Raw genomic sequence first — 14,397 nt, 5'->3', positions numbered from 1 at the left:
CTGATTGTACTGATTGGCAAGCATCATTTTCAAGGCATGTTACTAAATCCAAAGCTAATGGGTATACTGGAGCTTCAGTAACGAGCCAGTGATGGGTGTGAATAACCACAGTCCTGGTTATGAGGTAACATCTAGGAAAGTTTCCTGTGGCATTTTTCTACTTTCTCCTCAAGACTGCTCCTTGTTGTTGGATTTTTGGTTTGCATTTAAATCACTTAGGACTGAAGTGAGCTGAGAAGGAAGTCGCACAGTATATGTGGAAGAGCTTCACTCTTGGGCTCAGGGAAGGCAACTTTTAGTCCTGACTCTACCACTAACTAGTTGAGTGCCTTTGGCCAGTCCCTTCCCCTCTTTGGGCCTTAGTCTTCCAGTTGTAAAATGAATTCACTGGAAGCATTACTTTCCATGGAGATTTTAATAGGTGTGGCTACTTTGTGGGAAAACAAAGCAAAACAACAACAAAACTGTTCAGTGGTAAAATATGTTTGAGAATCATTCAATTCAATATGCCCCTTCTTAGAATGTCATAATGTACCTTGGCATAGTAAAAGCTCTGAGAAGTTCTGCAGCAATGAAAAGCATTAAAAGCAATAAAAGGGTTGTATTTCTGCAGCAATACAACCCTTTTAATGTTGCTTAACTCAGGATTTTCCCAAAGAATATGACCACGGAAGGAGAATGAAGAACACCAAGGACATAAGGTGATTACGAGCCCAAGAGACAGAAAGGGCCACATGAACCAGCGACTACATCATCCTGAGACCAGAAGAACTAGATGGTGCCCGGCTACAACCGATGTCTGCCCTGACAGGGAACACAACAGAGAACCCCTGAGGGAGCAGGAGAGCAGTGGGATGCAGACCCCAAATTCTCATAAGACCAGACTTAATGGTCTGACTGAGACTGGAAGGACCCTGGTGGTCATGGCCCCCAGACCTTCTGTTGCCCCAGGACAGGAACCATTCCTGAAGCCAACTCTTCAGACATGATTTGGACTGGACAATGGGTTGGAGAGGGATGCTGGTGAGGAGTGAGCTTCTTGGATCAGGTGGACACTTGAGACTATGTTGGCATCTCCTGCCTGGAGTGGAGATAAGAGGGTAGAGAGTGTTAGAAACTGGTGAAATGGACACGAAAAAGAGAGAGTGGAGGGAGAGAGCAGGCTGTCTCATTAGGGGGAGAGTAATTGGGAGTGTGTAGCAAGGTGTATATGGGTTTTTGTGTGAGAGACTGACTTGAGTTGTAAACTTTCCCTTAAAGCACAATAAAAATTATTTAAAAAAATGCAAATGAATTAGGAGAAATAAGTCACTTCCATTAGAATTATCACATTTATCAAATAATTCCTAGGTCCTAGTTTATGGGTATGGCCACCTTATTTTATTTAGTGTAAAGATAAGGAAGACATTTTGTGAGTGTACCAAAGTTGGAAGGACCACTCCTTTTCCCCTATTTTAATGACTTTCAAAGAAGGCAGTATGGTACAATGGAGAGAATACTCCCTGGTGTTGCAGGTAAATAGAAATGGCTGTCAACCTCAGCTCTCCCACTGATAAGCTGTGTGACCTTAGGGAAGTTACTTTACCTCCCTGAGCTCCATTTTCTACCTGAGAGTAATACTGCCTCCCTCAAGGGGGTTATTTTAATGAAAAATGAGATTATTGTTGTTGTTGGGTGCCATGAAGTCAATTTTGACTCATAGTCACCTGCTGTGACAGAGTAGAACTGCCCCACAGGGTTTTTTAGGCTGTAATTTTCATGAGAGCAGATTGCCAGGTCTTTCTCCCATGGAGCCACTGAATGGGTTTGAACCTCCAACCTTTCAGCTAGCATCCGAACACTTAACCACTGTGCCACCAGAGTCATATAAAAGTACCTGGCATATGACAGGAGCTCCATAAAAGTTCATTCTTTTCCCTCTAGGGTTAGCCATTGAAAAAGAGCATTACTTTATAATTACTCTATTTTTAACAATGTTTTCTGGGCTACTTACTCGCTTGATTCACCACCTGTATGTACTATGCCAAGATGTTGGAAACTATGCCACCGGTATTTCAAATACCAGCAGGTCACCAATGGTGGACGGGTTTGGGTGGAGATTCCAGACTAGGACAGTAGGAAGAAAAGCCTGGACATCTACTTCTGAAAGTTAGCCAATGACAACCCTATAAATCACAACAGAAGATAGCCCGATGCTGGAAGATGAGCCCTCCAGGCTAGAAAGCACTCAAAATACACAGTGGCCCAAACCATGGACTTGAACATACCAATGATCATGAAGATGGCACAGGACCAGGCATTGTTTCGTTCTGCTGTACATGCGGTTGCCATGAGTCTAAGCTAATTTCACAGTAGCTAACAACACTCACTTGATTTCTGTCCTTGAGTAACTTATGTCTTCTTTCCAAAAATCAAATTCACCCTCCAAAGATGGAAGTTTCTCACCTTTGCAGAGATTCTTAAGGATATAGTGCAAACTCTAAAGTTAGCCTCCTAAAAGAGGTTTCATGTTTGAGATAGTAGCAGCATCACTGAGATAACTGGCAGACCCCCTGTGTTGTCTAGGTTCAGATACATTTGTTTAAACTCCAGAATCAGCATCCAGGCTCTTTACTTTCCAGGCATATCTTTAGATACAAGACTGTCATTTCAGAATTAACAGAACCTCTTCGAATACCTAACTTTGTGGGAAGTATTCAGGAAGAAAGACCCTACACTGGCCAACTCTTGGCAGCCCCTGTGGCCTGCTCATAGGACTCATTCACATATTGGGACCCCCTAGAACTCAGGAGTGGCTTTGTGGGGAAAAGACACAAGCAGACTTCAGAGGAGTAAATGAATTCATGCTAGGAAATATTTCCCTTGGGCCAGCACTCCTGTTGATTCCTTTCACATTCCCAGTCTCTAAGTCTCAGAGGCCTCCAGTCACATATGACAAATGGCTGATCATCCAAGCGAAGTGACCTGCCATTCAATAACCCATATCTCAGCCAGTTTACAAGAGAGCTCATTTTTCTCCTTAGGGATCTATTCTCCCTTCATCTGTATGAATATCCCAAATGGGGTTCATTGAGACCTTCACCCCCGCTGAGGGAAGACAAATTCCTCTCACCTGCCTGCAGGATCCTTCTTCCTTTTAGAAAAATCTTGGAAGGGCTCTAAAGGTTTTATTGCCGTGAGTTTGGCTTACCCAAATTACTCACAAGTGTTACCATCTTAAGGGTGTCAGGCTGAGAGAAGGACCTATTCAGATTGGGGCCTGCATTGAGGCTGCCAACAAAGACCAATTAGTTGTGATTGTGCCGCTGTGTTTGGAGGGTGACTATCTTCAGACCACCAACTGATGCCACCAGAGTGCTCATCCCACCCAGAAGTCAGCGCATGTCTCTCCGCTCGCACTCTGGCTTCACGTGACCTCCAGGTCAAGCCGCTCTCTGCTCTCTCCGGCCCTTGCTTTTCCTCTTGCCAGGCTGTGGGTAGTGCTCTTCACCCCAATCCCATTCTCTTCCTATGCTGTCTGGACACTGGCCACGTCTGTATGATTGTCCTGACAGATGACTTTTCTCTTGAAAATCCCTGTGACTTCATTGTGATCTGTTTTACCATGTGGTGGCCCTGACTGTAAACTTTATTTGGGGGAATTTGGGTCTAATCTTTGGATTATTCAGCCATTTATAAAGTGAGGTATTTCTGTGACTGGAAACTGTATTTAAGCGATAGGATGATGCCTTTCATTCAGTCAAGCACCATTATTTCAACCCGTTGCTGTCGAGTCAATTCCTACTAATAGCAACCCTATAGGACAGAGTAGAACCACCCCACAGGTTTTCAAGGAGCGGCTGGTGGATTCGAACTGCCAACCTTTTAGTTGACAGCTGAGCTCTTAACCATTGTACCACCGGGGATCCATGATTTAAACCAAAAAAACCAAACCCAGTGCTGTTGAGTCGATTCCGACTCATTGCGACCCTATAGGACAGAGAACTGCCCCATAGAGTTTGCAAGAAGAGCCTGGTGGATTCGAACTGCCAACCCTTTGGTTAGCAGCCGTAGCACTTAACCACTACGCCACCAGGGTTTCCATCCATTATTTAGCACCTGCAAAATACAATGCAGTGTGAGGGGTTGGTGATTTGACACAACCTCTGCCCTTCCAAGAGCTTGCTGCCTAGAAAGGGGTTAAAGCCAAGTATACAAATGACTATGGTAATAATAGAAACTTTCCTTAAGCTTTCATTCTTTCCCTGTGTCATGCTAAGTGTTACACACATTTCATTTAACTCTCACAGGTCCACAATCCTTTATCTATAATTCAAAAATGCAAAGCTTAAAAACCCAAAGTTGATTCATATGAATTGTTCAGAACTTACATGACACACACACACACACGCACACACACACGCACACAAACTGACCTGAACTGACATGCGGCTATTTGTCATCTTTATCTCACTTTGTGTAATTGCTCATTTGTTTTGCTGTAGAAATACTAAAGTGTGTGCTTTCAGGGCCTTATCCCAGACCCTCTGGGCGTGCTTCGGAATCCGCAAAATGTGATATGCCTTGTCTCACCTTTGAAAATCCAAAAGAGCCTGAATTCCCAAACTCTCGTGGCCCTGGGATTTGGGTATAAGGAAACTATACTAGGCTTGTCTCCCATTTTACCAAGGATGAGAGTGAGGCTCAGAGAAGTGACGCAACTTTCCTGTAATCACACTGCCAGAAGCTGGAAGCACCAGGATTGAAACCCAGTTTTGTCTGGCTCCTGAGTCCATGCTCTTAACCACTGCGTCACACCAGCATCTCACCAGAAAGCAGAGCGTAGATACTGTCATAAAAGAGGCTCAGACTGAAGCCTACAGGGGATCATGAGGAGGGAAAGGGGACCTCCTGTCAGGAAATTAGTAGAAGCTTCTGGAACAGAGGGTACACGTGAAACTGTACCTGGAAGGAAAGAGTGGATTGTGAAAAAGGGAAAGTAATCTAGCCAAGACACATTTGGATAAACAGCCTTGACCCTGGGAGGGGAGAAGCTGAAAATAAGACGGAGAAGATAGAGTAGGGCCAGATTAAGAAGGGCCAGGACAACTAGAGGAAGGAGTGTGGAATGCAAACCAGTTATGTCGCCCTTGATGATCCTAAAGCATTTTTGAACACGCTGTCAGCCTGCCTCCAGCCTGGCTTAGAGGAATGAAGAGCAGGTCTGAATATCCCCATATATTTTTCTTGTTTTGTTTCGTTTCATTTCATTTCATTTTTATCAAGCAGATTAAAGGGATATGTTGAGAAGGCAGCTAAGAAAGTGAGGGGTAGCCAAGAAGAGGCACAGCCATAAACATCTGTAGCAGAAGTATCTGTGCTGGGCTTTGTTGTGTCTTTGTAAGCAGAGTTAAAATTTAACCAAGGGACTCAGGCCTCACTGCAGCTGGCAGGGATTCAGTGGGACCCAGCCGGCACCCACATGATAACTCACAACCCCTCCTTCTGCGCTTAAACAACTGTTTCCTCCTCCTCCCCCACTTCCTATTTGGAATCCCAGTAAAGGTCTTAGGGGGATACATCCGTTACCAAGAATTTAAACCTAGAATCTAAATATGTTCTCTTTTGTCATGAATAATCAAAGTTCTAAATTGATATTTTAGAAATCAGGTCCAGTTCATGAGTAGTGAATTGAGTGTGTCTAATTACATTTTATAGTCATTTAACAGCTGTTAATAATGTAATTTTGTGTTCTGCTCAATTTGCACTGAATTACCTTAATGGCATACATTGTCTTTATTTTCCTTTTAGTGAAACAGTAAGCAAACACTGGGGAATCAGTTCGGCTATGGAAAGAAATAATTTATTGTTTTTATAAATTTGGAGAAAAGGGCTTTTTTCACAAGAAAAAAATAAAATAAATCATGTCATAAAACTGAAAGTAGTTTAGCACACATGAACGCATTTGTTTTCTCTGGCATTTCTTTTTAAAAAATAATCATAATTTCATAAGCACAAAACATTTGTTTCCCATCCAGTCTGTATTGTTTGATGTGAACCCAGTGTTTGCAAATACACATTTGATTGACAAGCGAATGAGCTTCCTCCCCCCCTCAAAAAAAAAATGTCCTTTTGGAACGAACAAGTCAAATTTCTAAGTTTCTGGTGTTTGAGTTAAAGAGACAGCATCTATTTAAAGAGAAACTTGTACTTCCAAGGTGAAGTTGAAGGAGAAAAGCAGTGTAAGAACAGACAGGAATGCAGCTGCAATAGAAGAAAAATGCCAAGATGGCGGGTAGGTACTTCTGCAGGTTAGAAGAAACTTCTACGTGAGATCTTTATTTATTAGACTGCAAAGGAAAGCGAATTTAGGAGCAAAGAAAAAAAAGGTCAAGATATTGGAATGGAATATTATGAAAGGCCGACTGTATTTTTCCGTTCACTTTAAGCACTTGGAGCTCCGAGCATCTGATAATGTACCCGTATTTAAGTGTTCCCTGCAGCCCACATGGATCAATGGCCTTTGTATTTGAAGTGAGCTATGAGAGGAGAGCAGAACGGAGTTCTCTTTGTCTGTGGGTCAGTGGCTACCATCACTACAGCCAGGGTTGACCCGGAATTTTTCTGCCTTTGCCCACTTGCTTGCTAGAACGTGCATGGGAGGGACACCCAAATGGACGGGCCCTCTCTCTGGGAGAGGGATAGTTATTTTGCAATTTGTCAAGAGGAGGAGGTTCGTTTCATCCCTATTATTTCTCAGATGCCAGTGATTGGGGCAATGGGGTACTAAGGGGGAGGGGTGGTGGCTGAGGTCTGCCCCAGGTGCAGGCAATAAGGTGAGGGGGCTACATTGCCTGTGGAGAGTTCAAAAACAATAATAAAACTGACTAAAAGTCGGCCTGCTTTTCATGTGCATCATGTACTAGCAATTCTAAACAATGTCAGTGAGAAAATACTCCTTCCTGCAGGGTCACTGGCTCTCCCCCTGCCACCTCCCCCCTTGGCTACTCCATTAAGGTTGGGGTGGGGGGTGGGGGTCTGAGCCTCACATAATAGGAGAGTTAGGGAGTCCCCAAGTTCTCTAGTCTGGACTCTGCTTGTAATGTGGGCATTATTGTATTATTCTCAGCTATCCTCAAAGTCCTTCTTCTCTCTGCCTCTCAGTGGACCTGATTAGCAGCCACCACTTCTGCACCCTTGTTCTTTAGCCTTTGCAGAGCTTTGCTCGCCATTGCTGTTGCACTTGCCAATGTGTGGGTGGCTTTTCTCCCTGCCAATATTTGAAGCTCTTTATTAGCTTCCTAAAGGGAGTTCTGGCTCCTTTAGTTGAGAGGGACTTCTGTTGAGGAATTTGGGACAAGTTGCCAAGGGCCCACTTGAGGGCATTTAAGTGATACTACACGATGGCTTGCTTCTGCCAACAATCAGCCACTGTCCCCAGCCAAAGCATATGGCCTTTGGATCACTTCTGCTTCAGGGTAAATTCTCTCCTTACCCAGAGCACTAGCCTCAGAAGCTGGAGGAGAAGGGGGTAGACTTGCAGCTTAATCCTGAGGTCCTGAATCCAAATGCTCCAAATTCTCTTCAGGGCTGTTAGCTCAGATCTGACTGTGTCTGTACGTGGAGGGGAGTCCCTAGGTGGTACAAACAGTTAATGTGCTCAATTGCTCACTGAAAGGTTGGAAGTTGGAGTTCACTCAGAGGTACCTCAGGAAAAAGGCCTGGCAATCTACTTCTGGAAAATCAGCCATTGAAAACCCTTAGGGGGCACAGTTCTACTCTGATGCACATGGGGTTGCCATGAATCAGTATCGACTCAATGGCAACTGGTAACTGTTATGTGTGGAGGAGGGTAGTACTTATGCTTGAGTCAAGGAGTGTCTAAACCTATACAACTGCCTATATAGTCCATAGATACATGAAGGTTAAATTATCTCAAGATGGCCTTGCATTGGATTACTTGTTGTTCTTAGGTGCCATTGAGTCGGTTCCAACTCACAGCAATCCTACGTACCACAGAACGAAACACTGCCCAGTCCTGCACCATGCGCACAATCGTTGTTATGCTCGAGGCCATTGTTGCAGCCACTGTGTCAATCCATCTCATTGAAGGTCTTCCTCTTTTTTGCTGACCCTCTACTTTACCAAAGATGATGTCCTCCAGGGGCTGGTCCCTCCTGATATCATGTCCAAAGTATGTAAGACGTAGTCTCACCATCCTTGCTTCTAAGGGACATTCTGGCTCTACTTATTCCAAGACAGATTTATTCGTTCTTTTGGCAGTCCAGGGTATATTCAATATTCTTCGCCAACACCATAATTCAAAGGTGTCAATTCTTCTTCGGTCTTCCTTAGTCATTGTCCAGCTTTTGCGTGCACATGATGTGATTGAAAATACCATGGCTTGGGTCAGGTGCACCTTGGAGTCTTTAAAAAAAAAACCCAATGCCGTCAAGTCAATTCCAACTCTAGGCGACCCTACAGGCCAGAGTAGAACTGCCCCATAGAGTTTCCATGGAGTCTTTGGTGCACCTTAATTACAATGAATGGTCTCCTTTTTTGTAATTTGTGTTTGGGTCATGGGTCCCTTTGAAAATCTAATATAAACTATGCATCCGCTCCTCAGTGAAATGTACACCTCCATATGTGCCCAGAATTTTCCATGCCACTTAGCTGAGCTCAGTGATTCGGGGAGAATAATATCCAGGACCAACTTCTCCATTAGGCATACGAGGCACAGAACCTAGGGTCCGCAATACTTTGGGGGGCCCATTAAAGTGTTTTAAGTTCTTTTAAAATTGGAAGAAAAAAAAAAAAGAACAAATAGGTCAAAGAATGTATTTTAATATACAATGTAATATATTCGTCTTTATACCAATGCAGCAGTAGAATATAAGTTTTAATTTTTTTTATGGAGGAAGGGCTTACAAAGGCAAAAGTACCTAAGGCTCATGGAAGTCATAATATGTCCTGGAAAAGACCTGTTGTGACATTGTGGAGACCCAATTCTTGCACATTTCCACCCTTCCACGCAAGTAGATAAGACGTCTGCAGCACATTCTCACTGGGGTGATGGAAAGAGCCCAGGATTTGGAATTGGAGGACCTGACTGACAGTGGGACCTGAGACAGTAATCTCATCTCTGATTTTCTTCATCCATAAACTGGGAATAAATCTAAAAACTCTGCTTTGACTCCACTCTGGGGCCTAATATATGTATAATGAGATAATATATGTTGAAAAGTGCTATATAAACTTTAAAATATAAGATATTATACTTATTAACATAATAATCCCAGACAGGAAGTATTAGTGATGAAAGCCACCCTGAAGTGGGTAGTATGCCCAATTCTGCTATTGATATAACTCACAGATTCCAGGATAATAGAGAAAAGGAGGGATCTGGAGGTAATGTGAAGAGATACCAAACCATAGGTCAGTTCAGATAACAGGAGTATCAAATATTAATAAAATGTAACAAAGCAAATATTTAGACAAGGGTAACAAAATGTTTTCTGAATCTTATCTAAAATTACAAACCAAAAAAACCAAACCCGTTGCCGTCGAGTCAATTCCAATTCATACTGACCCTACAGGACAGAGTAGAACTGAACTGACCCATAGAGTTTCCAAGGAACAGTTGGTGGATTCACACTGCCGACCTTTTGGTTAGCAACCGAGCTCTTAATCACTGCACCACCAGGGCTCGTATCTAAATAAATGCTATAATTTTATGTAACTACAATTTATGGAAAGGATAAAAAAAATACACCATTCAAACAGTAATGACACAAAAGCTAAAAGGGTTATATTAATAACATTCAAAAATAGACTTCAGGACTAGAAATATTATTAGAGATTTAGGGGTCATTTCATAGTAATAAAAAGTTCAATTTATCAAGAAGAAATAATCTTAAATGTATTTACCTTAAAGACAGAGCTTCAAAGGGTATGAAACAAAAACTGATAGAATTAAACAGAAATAGACAATCAACAGTAGTAGTATATGGAAATTGCAACATTGCCCCATCAATAATTGATTAAACAGATAAAAAACCTGTAAGGACACAGAAAATTTGAACAATTCTCTCAATCAACTAAATTGATATTTATTGAATACTATACCCAACAATAAACAACCAACAATAGTCAAATATAAATTATTTTCAAGTGCATATTGAATATTTGATAAATAATAAACTAAGTCTCAAATTTTCAAAGAAGATTGACCATACAGAGCATGTTCTCTACCATAACAGAATTAAATTAGAAATCAATAACAAAAAGAACTTTAAAATTCACAAATAGTTGGAAATAACACACTTCTAAATAACTCAAAAGTCAAAGAAGAAACCCCAAGGGAAATTAGAAAATATTTTGAACCGAATGGTAATTATAATATTTCAAAATTTGTAGAATACAGCTAAAGAAGGGCTTAGAGAGAAATCCATAGCTTTAAATGCTTATGTCAGAAAAGAAGAAAGGTCTAAACTGAAAGATCTAATTTTTACCTCAAGAAGCTAGAAAAAGAGAAAATTAATCACAGGATAAGTAGAAGAAAAATAATAGAAAGCAGAAAATTAATAAAATAGAAAACAAAGAATAGAGAAAACTGTAAAAATGGCAGAGTGGTGTCTGGTCTCTAACTTTACAAGGGGGAGAGAGAATCCCCATCAACATCAGCCTAAAGCTGATTCCTATGAGGTAGGGGTCGAACATACCTCCACCATCCAACCTTTTTACCAATTCAGATACCAGCCATCCCTCTCATGGCACTCTCTACTTCTCTTCTGGGTTCAGTAATTTGTCGCAGTGGCCACACTGAACTCACAGACCATGCTCACAGTTCTGGGGTTTTTTAGAGAAACAACAGGTTACAACTCAGGATCAGGATCAACAAACTACAACTTGGAATCAGGATCAGGAAGCATGGAGGCAAAGTCTCCCTTCTTGAGTGCAGGAAAGCTTTCTCAGCTCCCCTCGGCCCTGCAGGGGCCCCTGAAGTCAGATTCCTCTCCGCCCCCTGAACACAGGGTCCTCTCTCAGCCCTTGGCCCTCGGCCTGGCCTCTGCTCTGCTCAGGCAAGTGTTACAAAGCTCTTTTTAACTCTGCCAGTAAGTGCCCGGAAGCACCCCACCTTACCAGCAAGCCTCCTGCCCAAAAGCACTCAATTCTCTCGCTTCATGCATCTACAAGCCCACTGTATCCACCTTGCTCCAGGAGCTGGGAAGCCCACTACACTGTCTCACACCAGTCTCCTGGTTTTGCTGCCACCGTTTCTCTGCGGCTGCTTCTTGCTGTCTCGTGTTTTCTCCGGTGTTGGCAGTTCTCTCTGTCTCCTGGGTCTAGGAGGTTCTCAGTGCAGGGACTCCAGGTCCAAAAGATGTGCTTCCACTCCCAGTTCTTCTTTCTTGGTGGTAGTGAGGTTTCCTTTTTTCACTGCTGGGTATGGCTCATTTTAAGCCTAGCAGGATAGCAAAGCTGAACAACCCTCTAGTTAGGGTTCTATACATCTTATTTGCATGGCCCCACCTCTACAAGGGTGCCATACACCTTACTTGCATTATTAGCAAGCTGTCTTGGTGGGCCACAAGCACCTTATGTGCATAGTCCCACCCAATCATTTTGTGGGAGTCACAAGACCATGCATACTTAGAGGGGCCATTTTAAGTAATTCACTGCACCACACTAACAAGGCCAAAGGTTTGGAAAGAAAAAGGTGAAACTGTCCTTATTCTCAGGTAGTATTATGTACATTAGAACATCCAGAGGAGTATACAACCAGAAATGTTAGAACTAATAAATGAATTTACGAAGGGCCGTGGATACAAGGTGTATTAGTTTTCTATCACCACATATCACATTACCATAAATTTAGCAGCTTAAATACAGCACATATTTATTATTTTGTAGATTCTGTGGGTCAGAAGTTTGGGCACAGCTTATCTGGATCCTCTGCTGAGGGACTTACAAGGCTGCAGTGGGGAACCATTTCCCTGCTCTCATGATTTTTGACAACATTCAGGTCCTTTTGACTGTAGGAAGGAGAGCTTCAGGATTTTGCTGACTGTTGACCAGGAGGCCACCCTCACTTCCTAGAGGCCACCCACAGTCCATTGCTATGTGGTGTTCCCCAGGATGGCTGCTTGCTTCCTCATAACCAGGAGGAGAGAGAGACTGTAGCCAGACAGGTGCGTATGTAACTACAATTTTATGTAACAGAATGACGTACACATAATTCTGTATATCCTGTCACCTTGGGCATATTCTATAGGTTATAAACAAGTCACAGGTCACATCCATACTTAAATGAAAAGGCTCATACAATGGCATGAACATTAGGAGGCAGGGACTGTGGGGTCCATCTTAAAGAGCTGTCCATTCCATAAGGTATAAACAAAATCAACTGTATTTGTATATACGAGCAACCCCCCCAAAAATAAAACCAGTTGCTGTCGAGTTGATTTTGACTCATAGCAACCCCATCAGTCAGAGTAGAATTGCCCCACAGGGTTTCTAAGGAGTGGTTTGTGGATTCAAACTGCTTACCTTTTGGTTAGCAGCTGAGCTTTTAACCACTGCACGACCAGGGCTCCATACTAGCAATAAACAATTTAATAATGAAATTTTTAAAACGCTATTCACAATAGAATAAAAAAAAATAAAATACTTAGGAATAAATTTAGCACAAAGTGTGTATGCCCTCTATAGTGAAAATTATAAAACGTTACTGAGAGAAATCTAAGAAAACCTAAATAAATGGAGAGATATTCCATGTTTATGAATAAAGCAAAAAAAAACCAAACCCACTGCCGTCAAGTCAATTCTGACTCATAGCCACCCTGTAGGACAGATTAGAACTGCCCCATAGAGTTTCCAAGGAGCGCCTGGCAGATTCTAACTGCCGACCCTTTGGTTAGTAGCCGTAGCACTTAACCACTATGCCAAATAGGAAGACTTATTATTGTTAAGATACCACTTTTCCCAAAATTGATCTATGAATTCAACCCTATCACAATCAAAATATCAGCAGGGTTTTTGTAGTCATAGATAAGATGAATTTAAAATGCATATGGAAATTCAAAGAACCTAGAAGAGCCAAGGAGCCCTGGTGGTGCAGTGGTTAAGCGCTCGGCTGCTAACCAAAAGGTCAACAGTTTGAAGCCACCAGCTGCACCATGGAAACGCTATGGAGCAGCTCTACTCTGTCAGAACGGACTCAATGGCAATGGCTTAGAATAGCCAAAAAGACATTTTTTTTTTTTTTTTTAAAGAACAAAGTTTGAACTTCCATATGTTTTAGAAATCTAAACCTTGAAAATTTGGAGAACTCACACTATCTGATTTCTACAAATCATGGTGGGAAAAGTGGATATCTGTACAGAAACGTGCACTTTAATCCCTACCTCATACCATATAAACATTAATTGAAATGGATCATAGACTTGAACATAGAAGCTAAAACCATAAACTTCTAGGAGAAGCTTTGGAGACTATCTTCATTATCTTGGGGTAGGCAAAATTTATTAAGGAGGACATATTTGCATTAGACATAACAAAATTGAAAAAGTAGAATTTATCTAATTAAAAATATCTGCTTATCATAAGACATAGTTGTCTTAGCCATCTAGTGCTGCTAAAACAGAAATACCGCAAGTGGATGGCTTTAGCAGAGAGAAATTTATTTCCTCACAGTAAAGTAGGCTCAAAGTCCAAATTCAGGGTGTCACCTCCAGCGGAAGGCTTTCTGTCTCAGCTCTGGAGGAAGGTCTTTGTCCTCAATCTTCCCATGGTGGAGGAACTTCTCAGGCGCAGGGACCCTGGACCCAAAGGTTGCGCTCTGCTCCTGGTGTTGCTTTCTTGGTGGTATGAGGTCTCCAACTCTCTGCTTGCTTCCCTTTCCTTTTATCTCTTGAGAGAGAAAAGGTGGTGCAGGCCACACCCGAGGGAAACTCCCTCTACCTTGGATCAGGGAGGTGACCTGAGTAAGAGTGGTGTTACAATCCCACCCTAATCTTCTCAACATGAAATTACAATCACAAAATGTAAGACAACCACACAATACTGGGAATCATGGCGTGACCAAGTTGACACATATTTTTTGGAGGACACAATTCAATCCATGACAATAGCTAAGACAATTAATTGTTGTTGTTATGTGCTGCCCAGTCGGTTCAGACTCATAGCAACCCTATGCACAAAAGAACAAAACACTGCCCTGTCCTGTGCCATCCTCACAATTCTTGCTATGCTGGAGGCCATTGTTGCAGCCACTGTGTCAATCCATCTCGTTGAGGGCCTTCCTCTTTTTCACCGACCCTCTACTTTACCAAGCATGCTGTCCTTCTCCAGGGACTGATTCCTCCTGATAACATGTCCAAAGTATGTGAGACTTAGTATCGCAATCCATACTTCTAA

Source organism: Elephas maximus, chromosome X, assembly GCF_024166365.1.
Source record: "Elephas maximus indicus isolate mEleMax1 chromosome X, mEleMax1 primary haplotype, whole genome shotgun sequence".
NCBI classification, from domain to species: Eukaryota; Metazoa; Chordata; class Mammalia; order Proboscidea; family Elephantidae; genus Elephas; species Elephas maximus.
Note: the sequence above shows the minus strand (reverse complement) of the source record.